The following is a 22025-nucleotide window of genomic DNA, read 5'->3' on the forward strand; positions in this document are numbered from 1 at the left end:
CTTTCTAAAATCTAACCTTGAAGCTTGAGTCTTCACATGTCTTCCTCCTCTAGTTATCCAAAATTCTATAATAGCATGATCGCTGCCTCCTAGGGTCCCAGCCACCTTTACCTCCTCAACCATTTCCTCCCTGTTTATAAGGATTAGATCCAAAGTAGCAGATCCCCTTGTTTTCTCCCCTACCTTTTGGAAGATAAAGTTGTCAGCAAGAGAGGATAAGAATTTGCTTGACCTGTTAGTTTTACTTGAGAGAGATTCCCAACAAATGTCTGGATAGTTGAAATCTCCCATGACCACTACGTCATATTTTTTGGAGAACTTGGTCATTTGATACATAAAGAGTTCATCCATATCTTCAGCTTGCCCAGGTGGCCTGTAGTAAATGCCTACAATGGTGTCCTTTCCGTTGTTCTCTCCTTGTATTCTTACCCAAACAGTTTCCACAGAACTCCCAGTCTCTGAAGCTTCAATCTCTGTGCAGATATACGCTTTTCTAACATACAATGCGACACCTCCTCCTCGTTTATCAATTCTGTTTCTTGCAAATAAGTTGTATCCTTTTAGCCTTTTATTCCAATCATGTGTATCGTCCCACCAAGTTTCAGTGATTCCAATGACATCATATTTCTTTTCCTGCATTAGTAGTTCCAATTCTCCTTGTTTGTTGCCCATGCTTTGTGCATTTGTATAAAAACATTTTAGTTTGTGATTGGTTTCTCTTCCTCCCATATTTTTATTTAGATTTTTTTGTCTTTGTTCTTTCTTTCCACTTCCAGTAGCAGAGATCTCAATAGTATTTGCCAGCTGTATGGCTTTTTCTGGCCTTTTGCTTCCCTTCCCACATTGTTCTAGTTTAAAGCTCTCCTGATGAGTGTAGCAAGGCGACTTCCAAATACATGTTTTCCAGTCTTCGTAAGGTGCACCCCATCTCTAGCAAGTAGTCCATCGTATAGGTAATTCATTCCGTGATCCAGAAATCCAAATCCTTGTTGACGGCACCATCGACGTAGCCAGTTGTTCACCTGTAGAATCTTATTCCACCTCATTGTTCCATGGTCATCCACTGGGAGGATGGATGAGAAGACCACCTGCGCTCCCAATTCTTTCTGTTATGTTCTGCTACCAGAGCTAAGGAAAGATAGGAGATCTGTCCCTACGATAGAACTCAGCTTAATCCCTACGATGTAACAGGGGACCTGATCCTGCGATCAGACCTGCTAAAGTCCTAAGCTAGTCTGTACGGAGACCTATAGATGTGGGGAAGGAATCCCTACAAGTACTAAGGACTGGGAGGAATATGGGACACCTCCTAACAGAAATAGTAGCAGACAGATGAACAAACAAAATATATAGAACATAGAGGTCAGTAGACCAAGCAAACTAACAGAGCAAGACACAGAGCACAGGCTAGCTAGAAAGTAGATATACAATGAAGTCCAGCAAAGCCAGAAGGGCGGAGCAGGCTTAAATAGGCCAACAAGGTCATGTGACCAGCAAAGGAAAAAAAAACTAAGAGCAAGGTTCTAACAGTACCCCCCCTTCTAAGAGGATCCTCCGGATCCCCTAGGACCAGGCTTATCAGGAAATCTCCTGTGAAACGCTCTGATAAGTCTGGACGCGGAAACATCATCCGACCTCACCCAAGAGTTATCCTCGGGTCCGAAACCTTTCCAGGCCACAAGATACTGCAAACTACCTCTATACAGTCTAGAGTTAAGGATGCGAGAAATTTCATATTCCCCGTCCTCCACCACAGGAGGAACAGAGGCAGAGGCGTCACAATCCGATACAACAGCTTTTTTCAACAGAGAGACATGAAATACCGGATTAATTCTCCAGGAGGTAGGAACCTCCAACCTAACAGCAGATTGGTTGACAACCTGAAGCACCTTAAAGGGCCCTACAAACTTGGGACCCAATTTCTTAGAAGGAATCCTCAACCGCAGATTCCTAGAGGACAACCAAACCATGTCACCAACAGCGAACAAAACCTCCTGTAGTTTCCTATCAAAGTAGTCCTTAGATTTTCTGTTGGCCTCCTGAAGATTACCACGCACATCCGTCCAAACTCTCTCCAAATCACCGGAAAAATTCTCCTCCTCAGGCACGGCAGATCCCAACTTGGAGAACGACCCAAACGACGGATGTCTCCCAGAACAACAAAAAAAAGGCGAACAACCAGCAGAAGAAGATGTATGATTGTTCAGAGCAAATTCAGCAAGTGGCAGAAACTCAGACCACCCCTCTTGATTGTCTGCCACAAAACAACGCAAGAACTGCTCAACATCCTGGTTTTTCCTTTCTGTCTGGCCATTAGGTTCAGGATGATATCCGGACGAGAGCGATAAATGAACTCCCAACCTGTCACAAAAGGCACGCCAAAAACGAGCCACGAACTGAGGACCCCTATCAGAAACAATGTCAGTAGGAACGCCATGAAGTCTGACAATTTCCTTGACAAAGGCCTTAGCGAGAGTTTTAGCGCAGGGCAGTTTGACAAAGGGAACCAAGTGACACATCTTGCTAAAACGGTCCACGACCACCCAGATGACAGTAAAACCCTCAGAGGGGGGAAGGTCAGTTATAAAGTCCATAGCCAAATGTGTCCAAGGAGCACTGGGAACCTCCAAAGGACAAAGCAACCCCGCAGCAGGAGTATGTGAGGACTTAGATCTAGCACATATAGTACATTGACGCACCCACTTAATGACTTCCTTCTGCCATCCAGGCCACCAAAAACTGTGACCCACCAGTCTCTTGGTCTCAGAGATTCCGGGATGACCTGCCAACCGAGATTCGTGACACTCAACAAACAAATCTCTCCTAAAGGTCCCAGGCACAAACAACCTCCCATGAGGAGTGTTAGAAGGGGCATTCTCCTGTGCTTTAAGAATCTCATTTTCCAAAACGGAGTCCAAAGCAGCTATCACAACACCTTCTTGTAAAATGTTCTCCTCTTTCTCAGCACCGACTATGGGAGAAAAACTGCGAGACAAGGCATCCGCCTTAACATTCTTAGTACCAGGGATGTAAGTAACGGAGAAATTAAACCGCGAGAAAAACAGTGCCCACCTAGCCTGACGGGCATTCAGGCGCTTGGCAGCATCAAGATATATCAGATTTTTATGATCCGTAAGAACCTGAACGGGAAATTCCGCACCTTCCAAGAAGTGGCGCCAGTGTTCAAATGCGAGTTTAATAGCCAATAATTCCCGATTACCAATATCGTAATTCAGTTCAGTCTCCGAAAATTTTTTTGTAAAAAAGGCACAGGGATGTAATCCATCCCCGTTATCCTGAGACAATACTGCGCCAACCCCCACAGAGGAAGCATCAACCTCAACCAAAAACGGCCTAGTAACATCAGGCTGCATAAGGATGGGAGCAGAGGTGAACCTCTCCTTGAGATACACAAAAGCTTCAATGGCCTCAGAAGACCACTGAACCGCATCAGCACCTTTCCTGGTGAGATCAGTCAGAGGTTTGACAATACTAGAAAATTTTTTTATGAATTTTCTGTAGTAATTGGCGAAACCCAAAAACCTCTGTATCGATTTCAAACCAATAGGCCTAGGCCATTCCTGCACAGCCTGAACCTTAACCGGATCCATCTCAAAACCTTTGCTGGAGATAATGTAGCCCAAAAAACTAATTCTCTGTACAGCGAACTCACATTTCTCCAGCTTAGCAAAAAGCGAATTGTCCATTAATAACTGTAATACCTCACGCACGCTCCGCCAATGAGACTCCAGATCCGGCGAATAAATCAAAATGTCATCCAAATACACAACCACATTTTTGCCGATCAAAGGTCTAAGGATGTCATTAATCAGATTCTGAAAAAATGCAGGAGCATTAGTAAGACCAAAAGGCATAACCAGATTCTCAAAATGACCCACAGGAGTGTTAAAAGCAGTCTTCCATTCGTCACCCTCCTTCATGCGCAACAGATTGTATGCCCCCTTAAGGTCAATTTTAGAGAACCACTTGGCCCCCATTAACTGGTTAAACAGATCAGGAATCAATGGCAGTGGGTAAGGATTGCGTACAGTAATTTTGTTAATCTCACGAAAATCCAGACAAGGACGTAAACCGCCGTCCTTTTTTTTTACAAAAAAAAATCCAACCGCCACAGGAGACTTAGAGGGCCTAATGTGACCGGCGGCCAAACTTGTCTGTATGTATTCCTCCAAAGCCTTCCTCTCAGGAATAGTAAGGTTAAATAAACGACTTTTAGGAAGAGTCGCTCCAGGGACAAATTCAATAGAACAATCATAGTCTCTATGGGGAGGCAAAACCTGCGATTCCTTCTCAGAAAAAACTCTCCAAAAATCCTGAATAGGAACAGGCAATTCTCCCCTATCCAAAGCTGCAATACGCCCGTTACAACACTTGTCATAACATTTATGGCTCCAGGATTTAATTTCACTGGTAGACCAATCCAGTACAGGATTGTGAAATTTTAACCAGGGCAATCCCAATATTACTGGAGAAGGCAAATTATTCAACACTACCAAATCCAATTTCTCATGGTGAACACCATTAATAGTGAGAGGAAATTCACAGACCTTGAGAGTAATATTCTTCAAAGGGGAACCATCCACAGAAACCACAGCAATGGGGGATGATAAAGGTTCAGGTTTTAAATTGAGTCTTTCCACGAATCCCCCATCAATTACATTCAGAGTAGACCCGCAATCAACAAACACCCGAAATTCCATTAATTTTTTCTGAGCAATCGTGGAAGCAGCTAAAAATACACCCTTGGAATTTAAACAGGCAATACGGGCGTGACTGACCATTTTTTTTTCTTTCTTCATACGAAGCTCACAACCTTTAATCAAATGACCAGATTTTCCGCAATAGAAACACAAGCCTTCAGAAAATCGACGGTCTTTTTCTTGAGAGCGAGGTGCCACCGATCCAATCTCAATCGGTTCACCACTGTTAGTACACACATTCTCATAACCAGAAACTGACATAGCAGAGGATTTGCTCTCATTAACCCTTGCACTCAGTCTTCTATCCACCCGTATAGCTAATTGCATAGCCTGTTGCAAATCTTCAGGTGTAGGATAAGCAATTAGCAGGTCTTTAACCCTTTCACTGAGCCCAGCAAGAAATAGACTTTTCAGAGCAGAATCGTTCCACCCTGTTTGAGTAGACCAACGACGGAAATGAGTACAATATTTTTCCACATTACCTGATCCCTGTTTTAAACGTCTCAACTCAGTCTCAGCTGATGCGACACGGTCAGGATCATCATATAATAGTCCCAAAGCAGAAAAAAAACTATCCACTGATCTGAAGCATGTATCACTAGGTTGCAAAGAAAAGGCCCACTCCTGAGGCTCTTTGCGCAAAAGTGACATTATGAACCCTACGCGCTGGGATTCATCCCCAGAGGACTTAGGTCTCAAACGAAAATACAATAAGCAAGCATTTTTAAATGAAAAAAATTCTCGGTGTTCACCAAAAAATAAATCCGGCAAACATACCTTAGGCTCCAAGAAATGTGCTCCAGGACAGTTACTCACGTGCTGACGGAGCTCGGCCACCTCCAGAGAGAGTCCCTGCAGGCGATGAACCAAATCCTGAACCGACACCATGATGGAACAGAAAAATCTTACCTTAGAGAATTTGCTGGCTGAACTTACTGTTATGTTCTGCTACCAGAGCTAAGGAAAGAGAGGAGATCTGTCCCTACAATAGAACTCAGCTTAATCCCTACGATGTAACAGGGGACCTGATCCTGCGATCAGACCTGCTAAAGTCCTAAGCTAGTCTGTACGGAGACCTATAGATGTGGGGAGGGAATCCCTACAAGTACTAAGGACTGGGAGGAATATGGGACACCTCCTAACAGAAATAGTAGCAGACAGACGAACAAACAAAATATATAGAACATAGAGGTCAGTAGACCAAGCAAACTAACAGAGCAAGACACAGAGCACAGGCTAGCTAGAAAGTAGATATACAATGAAGTCCAGCAAAGCCAGAAGGGCGGAGCAGGCTTAAATAGGCCAACAAGGTCATGTGACCAGCAAAGGAAAAAAAACCTAAGAGCAAGGTTCTAACACTTTCACTTTCTTGCCTAAGTCTTCAAAGTCACTGCAGATGGTTTCCAGGTCCTTTCTTGCGGTGTCATTTGTCCCCACATGTATTAGCAGGAATGGGTAGTGATCTGTAGGTCTGAAGAGTCTTGATATCCTGTCAGACACATCTTTAATTTTTGCTCCAGGAAGACAGCACATTTCTCTTGAGGTTATGTCTGGTCTGCAGATAGCGGCCTCTGTTCCTCTTAACAGGGAATCCCCCATGACCACCACTCTTCGTTTTTTCTTCACAACATTCTTATTTTTCCATCCAGGAGGATTCTGAGGGCTTACAAGGTTATTCATTGCTGGCAAAGTCTTATCTTGCTGTATTTCTTCATGGTTCTCCTGCGTGAGAGCCTGGTACTGGTTCCTGAGCAGTATGGGTGCTGACTGCCTCTCGATCCTCCTGCTTCTGTGGGTCACATGCTTCCATTCCTCTGTTTCCTCAGGTGCAGGTCGAATTTCTTCTCTTTCTGAATCATGAAGAGATAATTCTGCTCTGTCTAAGAACTCTTCACCTTCCTTAATGATTTTCAAGGTAGTTAACCTCTCTTCTAGATTTCGCAACTTTTCCTCCAACAGGGACACAAGCTTGCATTTCTGGCATGTGAAGTTTGGCTTTTCCACTGGCAAGTCTGTGAACATGTAGCAGGATATGCAGCTCACCAAATGGCTCCTGGACTCTTCCATGTTCTTACTGTTAATGTTCTGAAAACAGTGAAAAATGCTTCAAAATGCGCGCGCCGTTAGGGAATATGCAAATTATCTCCTCAGGACTCCTCCCCTGGTTTACCGATGTCCTCTTTTCAGCTCCAACAGCCAAAATCTAGTGTTCTTTGAGCTCGCGGAGACCCTTCACTTACCCCAAAATGCAGTGGGAATATGCAAATTATCTCCTCAGGACTCCTCCCCTGGTTACTCACTTGGCTTCTTAAAGAGGCAGCCACAGGAACTACTTCTGTTAAAAGTACGGCTGATTTATTGCAGTCCTCATAAATCACATCACCAAAAAACATAAATACAGCCTTAGTCCGGCAGAAGGTAAAACATAAAATCACAAGTCCATACAATAGTGCTGTTCAGCCCACCTGGCTTAGAGTTCAGGGTCCTTTAGAAAAGGAATTCACACCAGGAGACCTGCAATCTCCGTATTTCTGCCACAAACAGCTCAGAGATCTCACCTCCAGCCCACCACACACCCAAATGCTCTGCAAGGCTGTGTTTCTTCTATAACCCCTGTTCCTCCCTTTTTACAGGTGCTTTAATCACCCTAGGTCCAAGATGGTGGTTTAACCTAGTCGTGTGCTGGAAACTTTTCACTATGCACAATCACTGCAGCTATCAATATCAGAGCTACACATCTCTCTCTCCAGTAACCTGCTAGTGACTCTGTCACTGTACACACAATGCATCACTACAGCCTCATCACAAGTACATGATACTCACATGGGAGCAGGCTCGGTGGCATCTCTTTCAGATTTCCAGGGCTCCGGAGGTTCTGGGTTACCAAATCTTCGTGATCCCACAGGAGGTATTGCAAAAGGAACTCCAAAAAATGCATCTATGGCCCTAGATGTCTCCTTCACTGGCACCGTGATGCCCCGCAGGTCTCCATACTTAGTGGTTACTAATGGTCTTTCAGCTTTCACATCTAGAATCAAAGATATTATTGGGGACAATTAATGATACTATTAATTCTTTATATTCTCATTAATGCCTTCTCCTGCTATTTCATACACCTTGTAATACTGATATATATTATTTACTAATCCTTACTGTATAATTATTATTAATTATAATTACCACACCCCCCTCCACACCGGACATTAACTGCTATAATACTAACTCCTTTGGTAGAGCGAATAACTACTATAATACTGCCCCCTATGTTCAAGAATATAACTACTATAATACTGCCCCCTATGTACAAGAATATAACTACTATAATACTGCCCCCTATGTACAAGAATATAACTACTATAATACTGCCCCTATGTACAAGAATATAACTACTATAATACTGCCTCCTATGTACAAGAATATAACTACTATAATACTGCCCCCTATGTACAAGAATATAACTACTATAATACTGCCCCCTATGTACAAGAATATAACTACTATAATACTGCCCCCTATGTACAAGAATATAACTACTATAATACTGCTCCCTATGTACAAGAATATAACTCCTATAATACTGCCCCCTATGTACAAGAATATAACTACTATAATACTGCCCCTATGTACAAGAATATATCTACTATAATACTGCTCCCTATGTACAAGAATATAACTACTATAATACTGCTCCTATGTACAAGAATATAACTACTATAATACTGCTCCTATGTACAAGAATATAACTACTATAATACTGCCCCCTATGTACAAGAATATAACTACTATAATACTGCTCCCTATGTACAAGAATATAACTGCTATAATACTGCCCCCTATGTACAAGAATATAACTACTATAATACTGCCCCTATGTACAAGAATATAACTACTATAATACTGCCCCTATGTACAAGAATATAACTACTATAATACTGCCCCCTATGTACAAGAATATAACTACTATAATACTGCCCCATATGTACAAGAATATAACTACTATAATACTGCCCCCTATGTACAAGAATATAACTACTATAATACTGCTCCCTATGTACAAGAATATAACTCCTATAATACTGCCCCCTATGTACAAGAATATAACTACTATAATACTGCCCCTATGTACAAGAATATATCTACTATAATACTGCTCCCTATGTACAAGAATATAACTACTATAATACTGCTCCTATGTACAAGAATATAACTACTATAATACTGCTCCTATGTACAAGAATATAACTACTATAATACTGCCCCCTATGTACAAGAATATAACTACTATAATACTGCTCCCTATGTACAAGAATATAACTGCTATAATAATGCCCCCTATGTACAAGAATATAACTACTATAATACTGCCCCTATGTACAAGAATATAACTACTATAATACTGCCCCTATGTACAAGAATATAACTACTATAATACTGCCCCCTATGTACAAGAATATAACTACTATAATACTGCCCCCTATGTACAAGAATATAACTACTATAATACTGCCCCCTATGTACAAGAATATAACTACTATAATACTGCTCCCTATGTACAAGAATATAACTCCTATAATACTGCCCCCTATGTACAAGAATATAACTACTATAATACTGCCCCTATGTACAAGAATATATCTACTATAATACTGCTCCCTATGTACAAGAATATAACTACTATAATACTGCTCCTATGTACAAGAATATAACTACTATAATACTGCTCCTATGTACAAGAATATAACTACTATAATACTGCCCCCTATGTACAAGAATATAACTACTATAATACTGCCCCCTATGTACAAGAATATAACTACTATAATACTGCCCCCTATGTACAAGAATATAACTACTAAAATACTGCCCCTATGTACAAGAATATAACTACTAAAATACTGCCCCTATGTACAAGTATATAACTACTATAATACTGCTCCTATGTACAAGAATATAACTACTATAATACTGCCCCTATGTACAAGAATATAACTACTATAATACTGCCCCTATGTACAAGAATATATCTACTATAATACTGCTCCCTATGTACAAGAATATAACTACTATAATACTGCTCCTATGTACAAGAATATAACTACTATAATACTGCCCCCTATGTACAAGAATATAACTACTATAATACTGCCCCCTATGTACAAGAATATAACTACTATAATACTGCTCCTATGTACAAGAATATAACTACTATAATACTGCCCCCTATGTACAAGAATATAACTACTATAATACTGCCCCCTATGTACAAGAATATAACTACTATAATACTGTTCCTATGTACAAGAATATAACTACTATAATAATGCTCCTATGTACAAGAATATAACTACTATAATACTGCTCCCTATGTACAAGAATATAACTACTAGAATACTGCTCCTATGTACAAGAATATAACTACTATAATACTGCCCCCTATGTACAAGAATATAACTACTATAATACTGCCCCTATGTACAAGAATATAACTACCATAATACTGCTCCTATGTACAAAAATATAACTACTATAATACTGCTCCTATGTACAAGAATATAACTACTATAATACTGCTCCCTATGTACAAGAATATAACTACTATAATACTGCCCCCTATGTACAAGAATATAACTACTATAATACTGCCCCTATGTACAAGAATATAACTACTATAATACTGCCCCCTATGTACAAGAATATAACTACTATAATACTTCTCCTATGTACAAGAATATAACTACTATAATACTGCTCCCTATGTACAAGAATATAACTACTATAGTACTGCCGCTATGTACAAGAATATAACTACTATAATACTACCCCTATGTACAAGAATATAACTACTATAATACTGCCCCCTACGTACAAGAATATAACTACTATAATATTGCCCCTATGTACAAGAATATAACTACCATAATACTGCTCCTATGTACAAAAATATAACTACTATAATGCTGCTCCTATTTAAAAGAATATAACTACTATAATACTGTCCCCTATGTACAAGAATATAACTACTATAATACTGCCCCCAATGTGCAAGAATAAAACTACTATAATACTGCTCCTATGTACAAGAATATAACTACTATAATACTGCTCCCTATGTACAAGAATATAACTACTATAATACTGCCCCTATGTACAGGAATATAACTACTATAAAAAAAACCCATATGTACAACAATATAACTACTATAATACTGCTCCTATGTACAAGAATATAACTACTATAATACTGTTCTTATGTACAAGAATATAACTACTATAATACTGCTCCATATGTACAAGAATATAACTACTATAATACTGCTCCTATGTACAAGAATATAACTACTATAATACTGCCCCCTATGTACAAGAATATAACTACTATAATACTGCCCCCTATGTACAAGAATATAACTACTATAATACTGCCCCCTATGTACAAGAATATAACTACTATAATACTGCCCCTATGTACAAGAATATAACTACTAAAATACTGCCCCTATGTACAAGTATATAACTACTATAATACTGCTCCTATGTACAAGAATATAACTACTATAATACTGCCCCTATGTACAAGAATATAACTACTATAATACTGCCCCTATGTACAAGAATATATCTACTATAATACTGCTCCCTATGTACAAGAATATAACTACTATAATACTGCCCCCTATGTACAAGAATATAACTACTATAATACTGCCCCCGATGTACAAGAATATAACTACTATAATACTGCTCCTATGTACAAGAATATAACTACTATAATACTGCCCCCTATGTACAAGAATATAACTACTATAATACTGCCCCCTATGTACAAGAAAATAACTACTATAATACTGCTCCTATGTACAAGAATATAACTACTATAATACTGCTCCCTATGTACAAGAATATAACTACTAGAATACTGCTCCTATGTACAAGAATATAACTACTATAATACTGCCCCTATGTACAAGAATATAACTACTATAATACTGCCCCTATGTACAAGAATATATCTACTATAATACTGCTCCCTATGTACAAGAATATAACTACTATAATACTGCCCCCTATGTACAAGAATATAACTACTATAATACTGCCCCCTATGTACAAGAATATAACTACTATAATACTGCTCCTATGTACAAGAATATAACTACTATAATACTGCCCCCTATGTACAAGAATATAACTACTATAATACTGCCCCCTATGTACAAGAATATAACTACTATAATACTGCTCCTATGTACAAGAATATAACTACTATAATACTGCTCCTATGTACAAGAATATAACTACTATAATACTGCTCCCTATGTACAAGAATATAACTACTAGAATACTGCTCCTATGTACAAGAATATAACTACTATAATACTGCCCCCTATGTACAAGAATATAACTACTAAAATACTGCCCCTATGTACAAGAATATAACTACCATAATACTGCTCCTATGTACAAAAATATAGCTACTATAATACTGCTCCTATGTACAAGAATATAACTACTATAATACTGCTCCCTATGTACAAGAATATAACTACTATAATACTGCCCCCTATGTACAAGAATATAACTACTATAATACTGCCCCTATGTACAAGAATATAACTACTATAATACTGCCCCCTATGTACAAGAATATAACTACTATAATACTTCTCCTATGTACAAGAATAAAACTACTATAATACTGCTCCCTATGTACAAGAATATAACTACTATAATACTGCCGCTATGTACAAGAATATAACTACTATAATACTACCCCTATGTACAAGAATATAACTACTATAATACTGCCCCCTACGTACAAGAATATAACTACTATAATATTGCCCCTATGTACAAGAATATAACTACCATAATACTGCTCCTATGTACAAAAATATAACTACTATAATGCTGCTCCTATGTACAAGAATATAACTACTATAATACTGTCCCCTATGTACAAGAATATAACTACTATAATACTGCCCCCAATGTGCAAGAATAAAACTACTATAATACTGCTCCTATGTACAAGAATATAACTACTATAATACTGCTCCCTATGTATAAGAATATAACTACTATAATACTGCCCCTATGTACAAGAATATAACTACTATAATACTGCCCCCTATGTACAAGAATATAACTACTATAATACTGCTCCTATGTATAAGAATATAACTACTATAATACTGCCCCTATGTACAAGAATATAACTACTATAATACTGCACCCTATGTACAAGAATATATCTACTATAATACTGCTCCTATGTACAAGAATATAACTACTATAATACTGCCCCTATGTACAAGAGTATAACTACTATAATACTGCCCCTATGTACAAGAATATAACTACTATAATACTGCCCCCTATGTACAAGAATATATCTACTATAATACTGCCCCTATGTACAAGAATATATCTACTATAATACTGCCCCTATGTACAAGAATATATCTACTATAATACTGCTCCTATGTACAAGAATATAACTACTATAATACTGTTCTTATGTACAAGAATATAACTACTATAATACTGCCCCCTATGTACAAGAATATAACTACTATAATACTGCTCCCTATGTACAAGAATATAACTACTATAATACTGCTCCTATGTACAAGAATATAACTACTATAATACTTTCCCCTATGTACAAGAATATAACTACTATAATACTGCCCCCAATGTGCAAGAATAAAACTACTATAATACTGCCCCTATGTACAAGAATATAACTACTATAATACTGCCCCCAATGTGCAAGAATATAACTACTATAATACTGCTCCTATGTACAAGAATATAACTACTATAATACTGCCCACTATGTACAAGAATATAACTACTATAATACTGCGACCAATGTACAAGAATATAACTACTATAATACTGCTCCTATGTACAAGAATATAACTACTATAATACTGCTCCTATGTACAAGAATATAACTACTATAATACTGCTCCTATGTACAAGAATATACAGTGGGTACGGAAAGTATTCAGACCCCTTTAAATTTTTCACTCTTTGTTTGATTGCAGCCATTTGGTAAATTCTGAAAAGTTCTTTTTTTTTCTCGTTAAAGTCCACTCTGCCCCATCTTGACTGAAAAAAAAAAGAAATGTAGAAATTTTTGTAAATTTATTAAAAAAGAAAAACTGAAATATCACATGGTCATAAGTATTCAGACCCTTTGCTCAGACACTCATATTTAAGTCACATGCTGTCCATTTCCTTGTGATCCTCCTTGAGATGGTTCTGTTCCTTCATTGGAGTCCAGCTGTGTTTAATTAAACTGATAGGACTTGATTTGGAAAGGCGCACACCTGTCTATATAAGACCTCACAGCTCACAGTGCATGTCAGACCAAATGAGAATCATGAGCTCAAAGGAACTGCCCAAGGAGCTCAGAGACAGAATTGTGGCAAGGCACAGATCTGGCCAAGGTTACAAAAGAATTTCTTCATTACTCAAGGTTCCTAAGAGCACAGTGCAAACCATAATCCTTAAATGGAAGAAGTTTGGTACCACCAGAAGTCTTCCTAGACCTGGCCATCCAGCCAAACTGAGCAAATGTGGGAGAAGAGCCTTATTGAGAGAGGTAAAGAAGAACCCCAAGATCACTGTGGCTGAGCTCCAGAGATGCAGTAGGGAGATGGGAGAAAGTTCCACAAAGTCAACTATCACTGCAGTCCTCCACCAGTCGGACCATTATGGCAGAGATGAAAGCCTCTCCTCAGTGTAAGACATATGAAAGCCTGCATAGAGTTTGCTCAAAAACACATGAAGGACTCCCAGACTATGAGAAATAAGATTCTCTGGTCTGATGAGACGAAGATAGAACTTTTTGGTGATAATTCTAAGCGGTATGTGTGGAGAAAACCAGGCACTGCTCATCACTAGTGTTGAGCCACCCCCGTAGTGTTCGGGTTCGGTTCGGTTCGTCGAACACCGGGATGTTCGAGGAACTGTTCGTGGAACTGTTCGTCGAACACCTTAGAACACCGTCGAACACCGTTAAAACCAATGGCAGGCAAACAAAAACACATAGAAACACATAGAAAACACCTGCAAAGGTGTCCAAAAGCTGACAAACTGCTCAGAAGACACTCTCTTTAAAAAAGCCGGCCGGCAAATTCAGCAGCGGCATACACCGGTACCCGACAATTTAGACAAGAAGGAATAGAGCATCACACATAGATTAGATAGATAGAAACATGTCAGTCACACATATAAGAAGCACAGTGACAGTGTTGGTTACTGCACTTGTCATTTAGTGTAAAGGATTTATTAAAAAAAATAATAGTGTTTTCATGCACCGTCTCTTTAAAAAAGCCGGCCGGCAATTCAGCATCTGTACCCGACAATTTAGAACAGAAAGAATAGAGCTTCACACATAGATTAGATAGATAGAAACATGTCAGTCACATATATAATAAGTACAGTGATAGTGTTGCTTACTGTACTTGTCATTTAGTGTAAAGGATTTATTTAAAAAAATAATAGTGTTTTCATGCACTGTCTCTTTAAAAAAGCCGGCCGGCAATTCAGCAGCGGTACCCGACAATTTAGAACAGAAAGATAGAGCATCACACATAGATTAGATAGATAGAAACATGTCAGTCACATATATATGAAGTACAGTGATAGTGTTGGTTACTGTACTTGTCATTTAGTATTAAAATAAAGGATTTATTATTAAAAAAATTGGCGTGGGGTTCCCCTTAATTTTAGGCTCTAGCGGAGGCTAAGCAGACGGCTGGGGCAGATGTTTGAAGCCTGGGAAAGGGGTAATACCCACGGAGCTTCCCAGGCTACTAATATCAGCCCCCAGCTGAATACATAGCCTTTACTAGCTATTAAAATGGGGGACCCCCCAAAAAAATGACGTGGGGTCCCCCCTAATTTAATAGCTAGCAAAGGCTAGGCAGACAGCTGGGGGCTGATATTAATAGCCCAGGAAGGGAGCCATGAATATTGGCCCCCTCCCAGGCTAGAAACACCAGCCGTCAGCCGCCCCAGAAATGGCGCATTCATAGGATGCGCCAATTCTGGCACTTAGCCTCGCTCTTCCACGCTGCCCTGGTGCGGTGGCAGGGGGTAATAGGGTTGGGGTTGATGTCAGCTTATAATGCCAGCTGACATCAAGCCCAGGTTAGTAATGGAGAGGCGTCTATAAGACACCCCCATTACTAACCCCATAGTCAAAGTTAAAAAAAACACAAACACCCAGGAGGTGAGCTGAGTTCATTGGACATGAGCTCACCTCATGCACATCACTGACAGCGTGGGAGAATTCTCCTGCACTCAGCACTTCAGCGTGAGAATTTTCCCACGCTGTCAGTGACGTGCATGAGGTGAGCCGAGTTCATTGGACATGACCTCGGCTCATCTGGATGCCGTCACAGCGAGACAGTGAGAAGCGCAAGCATGCCTGCGCTTCTCAGTGTCTGCGGGATGACAGACTGGATGGCAGCGTTCTGCTGCGGTCCAGCCTGTCATCTCGATGTAGCAGAGCTGAAGCTGTCGTGGGAACCATGGAAAGGTAAGGATGAGGTTGGTTTATTATTTTTCTTTTATTGCAGGAGATCGTTGGCTTCAGCTGGAATGGGTGTGATGGTAAGTATGGTTTAATTTAGAACAATAAAGAATTGTGTCTTTATTTCAATTAAAGGACTTTATTCTGGGTGTTGTGTTTTTTTTAATTACTTTACTAGAAATTCATGGTGGTCATGTCTAATATTGGCGTGACCCCATGAATTTCGGGCTTAGGGCCAGCTGATAATGCCAAGCTGGCCCTAACCCCTTTATTACCCAGTGAGCCACCGCACCAGGGCCCTGGATGAGTTGGGTACAGCGCCAGAAGATGGCGCTTCTATGAACGCGCCATTTTCCGGGGTGGCTGCGGACTGCAATTTGTAGCGGGGGGGGGGCCCAGAAAGCTTGGGCCTCCCTGCGCTGCAGATTCCAGCCCCCAGCTGCCTAGTTGTACCTGGCTGGACACAAAAATAGGGCGAAGCCCCACGTACTTTTTTTTTAATTATTTCATGAAATTCATGAGCTGCCTATTTGTACCTGGCCGGACACAACAATATAGGGAAGCCCTTTTTTTCTTAATTATTTCATGAAATAATTTAAAGAAAATTGACGTGGGGCTTCGCCCTGTTTTTGTGTCCAGCCAGGTACAACTAGGCAGCTGGGGGCTGGAATCCGCAGCGCAGGGAGGCCCAAGCTTTCTGGGCCACCCCCGCTGCAAATTGCAGTCCGCAGCCACCCCGGAAAATGGCGCGTTCATAGAAGCGCCATCTTCTGGCGCTGTACCCAACTCATCCAGGGCCCTGATGCGGTGGCTCACTGGGTAATAAAGGGGTTAGGGCCAGCTTGGCATTATCAGCTGGCCCTAAGCCCGAAATTCATGGGGTCACGCCAATATTAGACATGACCACCATGAATTTCTAGTAAAGTATTTAAAAAAATCACAAACACCCAGAAAAAAGTCCTTTAATTGAAATAAACACACAATTCTTTATTGTTCTAAATTAAACCATAGTTACCATCACGCCCATTCCAGCTGAAGCCAACGATCTCCTGAAATAAAAGAAAAATAATAAAGCAACATCATCCTTACCTTTCCATGGTTCCCATGACAGCTTCAGCTCTGCTACATCGAGATGACAGGCTGGACCGCAGCAGAACGCTGCCATCCAGCCTCTCATCCCGCAGACACTGAGAAGCGCAGGCATGCTTGCGCTCCACAGTGTCTCTCTGTGAGGGCATCCAGATGAGCCGAGTTAATGTCCAATGAACTCGGCTCACCTCATGCACGTCACTGACAGCGTGGGAAAATTCTCCTGCACTCAGCGCTTCAGCGTGGGAGAATTCTCACACTGAAGCGCTGAGTGCAGGAGAATTCTCCCACGCTGTCAGTGACGTGCAGGAGGTGAGCTGAGTTCATTGGACATGAGCTCGCTGTTATGCACACGCCCGGGCTAAGCGGCGTGTGCGTGTGATTGGTAGTGATTCCACTGGACCGTGCCGGAGAGTGAATGCCTGGAGGGGCGTGACTAAGTATTCACCCGATCCGACCAGGGTCGCACGACGGCATACGACGCCAGTGCACCAAGGAGGAACCGAGCAGAGGGACCAGGTGCTACTCCAGGACAGACCCCGGACACGGCTGTTGACCCACACAGGGGAATACAGGAACAGGCTGGTAGGCTGGCACACAGACTGGTGGGTATAGGCAGGCACGACTGGTATGCAGGCAGGCGGGTATGCAGGCAGGGGGGTAAAGGCAAGCACAGCTAGAGTGCAGACAGGGAGGCACTAGCAGGTAGGAACACAGGCGGGATAGGACCCAGTACACACCGGGACTCAGGAACAATACAGGCAGAGGGTTACAGGCAAGCACAGCTAGAGTGCAGACAAGGCTGAGCAGGGAGGACAGGGCTCTGTTCACACGGAACAGACAGGAAGGGAAAGACAGAGCCAGATACTCACATAGTACTTGCAGAGACAACAAGCAGGAGTTAGGTACGAGTTCAGACTCTGCAGAAAAAGGAAGGGAACGGACATAGAGGCAAAACAGGTAAAGGACAGGAGAGAGTTCAGACTGGAACTGAGTGTACGGAGGAGACCGACACTGCAGAGGGATACAGGAGCGGGTCTGGGAATACGGCCCCCAGAGAGGCGGAACGAACAGGCAAGGAGCGTGTTCAGACAGGACAGACCAGACGCAGGAGCGGGTCTAGGAAATCGGCCACTAGAAGGCGGAACGAACAGGCAAGGAGCGTGTTCAGACAGGACAGACCAGACACAGGAGCGGGTCTAGGAAATCGGCCACTAGAAGGCGAGAGGAACAGGCTAGGAGCGAGTTCAGACAGGACAGACCAGACACAGGAGCGGGTCTAGGAAATCGGCCACTGGAAGGCGAGAGGAACAGGCTAGGAGCGAGTTCAGACAGGACAGACAAGAGAACACAGAAAGGACTCAGTTCAGACACGGGAGCTGATACCGCAAAGCAGGAGACATACAGGACTCAGTTCAGACACGGGAGCTGATACCGCAAAGCAGGAGACATACCGGACTCAGTTCAGACACGAGAGCTGATACCGCAAAGCAGGAGACATACAGGACACAGTTCAGACACGGGAGCTGATACCGCAAAGCAAGAGACATACAGGACTCAGTTCAGACACGGGAACTGATACAAAAAGCAGGAGACAAGAGACGGGACCTGGCACCTTCAGAGTGCAAGCACACACTGAAGGAAACACTATGCTCAGGCAGGGATAGAAGGGAGCTGCTGAGCTATATACCAAGTGACAGACAGCAATAGGCTGAGGACGCACAAGGGGTGTGACCCACAGCAGGTACAAAAGGCAGGAAGTGATCGGGCGCCGCCCTTAAGCAGCAGAAACAGACACAAACAGACAGCATGGAGGGAAGCCAGAGAGACATTCTGGACAGGAGATCAAGTGCGCCCTCTTGCACAGTGGGAGATGGACCACCATGCAAGGACGCCGCCAGGTATGTTACACTCACCTTATGCACGTCACTGACAGCGTGGGAAAATTCTCCTGCACTCAGCGCTTCAGCGTGGGAGAATTCTCACGCTGAAGCGCTGAGTGCAGGAGAATTCTCCCACGCTGTCAGTGACGTGCAGGAGGTGAGCTGAGTTCATTGGACATGAGCTCACCTTATGCACGTCACTGACAGCGTGGGAGAATTCTCCTGCACTCACCGCTTCAGCGTGAGAATTTTCCCACGCTGTCAGTGACGTGCATGAGGTGAGCCGAGTTCATTGGACATGAACTCGGCTCATCTGGATGTCGTCACAGAGAGACGCTGAGCAGCGCAAGCAAGCCTGCGCTTCTCAGTGTCTGCGGGATGAGAGGCTGGATGGCAGCGTTCTGCTGCGGTCCAGCCTGTCATCTCGATGTAGCAGAGCTGAAGCTGTCGTGGGAACCATGGAAAGGTAAGGATGAGGTTGCTTTATTATTTTTCTTTTATTGCAGGAGATCGTTGGCTTCAGCTGGAATGGGCGTGACGGTAAGTATGGTTTAATTTAGAACAATAAAGGATTGTGTCTTTATTTCAATTAAAGGACTTTATTCTGGGTGTTTGTGTTTTTTTTAACTTTGACTATGGGGTTAGTAATGGGGGTGTCTTATAGACGCCTCTCCATTACTAACCTGGGCTTGATGTCAGCTGGCATTATAAGCTGACATCAACCCCAACCCTATTACCCCCTGCCACCGCACCAGGGCAGCGTGGAAGAGCGAGGCTAAGTGCCAGAATTGGCGCATCCTATGAATGCGCCATTTCTGGGGCGGCTGACGGCTGGTGTTTCTAGCCTGGGAGGGGGCCAATATTCATGGCTCCCTTCCTGGGCTATTAATATCAGCCCCCAGCTGTCTGCCTAGCCTTTGCTAGCTATTAAATTAGGGGGGACCCCACGTCATTTTTTTGGGGGGGTCCCCCATTTTAATAGCTAGTAAAGGCTATGTATTCAGCTGGGGGCTGATATTAGTAGCCTGGGAAGCTCCGTGGGTATTACCCCCTTCCCAGGCTTCAAACATCTGCCCCAGCCGTCTGCTTAACCTCCGCTAGAGCCTAAAATTAAGGGGAACCCCACGCCAATTTTTTTAATAATAAATCCTTTATTTTAATACTAAATGACAAGTACAGTAACCAACACTATCACTGTACTTCATATATATGTGACTGACATGTTTCTATCTATCTAATCTATGTGTGAAGCTCTATTCTGTCTGTTATAAATTGTCGGGTACCGCTGCTGAATTGCCGGCCGGCTTTTTTAAAGAGACGGTGCATGAAAACACTATTATTTTTTTTGATAAATCCTTTACGCTAAATGACAAGTACAGTAAGCAGCACTTTCACTGTACTTCGTATATATGTGGCTGACATGTTTATATCTATCTAATCTATGTGTGAAGCTCTATTCTTTCGGTTCTAAATTGTCGGGTACCGGTGTATGCCGCTGCTGAATTGCCGGCTTTTCATGTTTCACTGTTGGCACTGTTCCCATCGATTTGGGCAATCACTGTAATGCCACAACCACCATGGCTGTGGCATTACAGTGAGTGGCAGACAATCCCTGCATGATTGGTGCTCTAAATAGCGCCAGACATGCAGGACACGCTTTTGGTGCACGAACAGTTATCGAACATAACCTCGAACAGCCGAATTTTTTGCAAATCGTTCGGGTTCGTCGAACAACTCGAACACCGCCCAAAACAGCTCGAATTTGAGATTGGCGAACAGTTCTAGTCGAACACCGCTCATCTCTACTCATCACCTGCCCAATACAATCCCAAGAGTGAAACATGGTGGTGGCAGCATCATGCTATGGGGGTGTTTTTCAGCTGCAGGGACATGATGACTTGTTGCAATTGAAGGAAACATGAATGCAGCCAAGTACAGAGATATCCTGGATGAAAACCTCTTCCAGAGTGCTCTGGACCTCAGACTTGGCCGAAGGTTCACCTTCCAACAAGACAATGACCCTAAGCACACAGCTAAAATAACAAAGGAGCGGCTTCAGAACAACTCTGTGACCATTCTTGACTGGCCCAGTCAGAGCCCTGACCTAAATCCAATAAGGCATCTCTGGAGAGACCCGGAAAATGTCTGTCCACCAACGTTCACCATCCAACCTGACGGAACTGGAGACGATCTGCAAGGAAGAATGGCAGAGGATCCTCAAATCCAGGGGTGAAAAACTTGTTGCATCATTCCCAAGAAGACTCATGGCTGTACTAGCTCAAAAGGGGGCTTCTACTCAATACTGAGCAAAGGGTCTGAATACTTAGGACCATGTGATATTTCAGTTTTTCTTTTTTAATAAATTTGCAAAAATTTCTACATTTCTGTTTTATATTCAGTCAAGATGGGGTGCTCAGTGTACTTTAATGAGAAAAAAATGAACTTTTCAGAATTTATCAAACGACGGAAATGAAACAAAGAGTGAAACATTTAAAGGGGTCTGAATACTTTCCGTACCCACTGTAACTACTATAATACTGCCCCTATGTACAAGAACATAACTACTATAATACTGCCCCCTATGTACAAGAATATAACTACTATAATACTGCCCCCTATGTACAAGAATATAACTACTATAATGATCTTTTTATTTAAAACTGACAACCAAATATTACAGAATAATTACATTAAAATCACAAAATAATAAATATTAAAGAAAATAAATACTGTGTTGTTACATCACTTACACAATAATATTAGATAACATTGATAAATCCC

General features: G+C 41.8%; 1 pseudogene; it reads right to left on the reverse strand.

Moving 5' to 3' along the window:
• The window catches only part of LOC141175769 (fatty acyl-CoA hydrolase precursor, medium chain-like), a 150518-nt pseudogene that overhangs the window by 74687 nt on the left and 53806 nt on the right, over window positions 1–22025 (reverse strand).

Source organism: Phyllobates terribilis, unplaced genomic scaffold, assembly GCF_046119375.1.
Source record: "Phyllobates terribilis strain yellow unplaced genomic scaffold, ASM4611937v1 Scaffold_14__1_contigs__length_39327217, whole genome shotgun sequence".
In the NCBI taxonomy this organism is placed as follows: Eukaryota; Metazoa; Chordata; class Amphibia; order Anura; family Dendrobatidae; genus Phyllobates; species Phyllobates terribilis.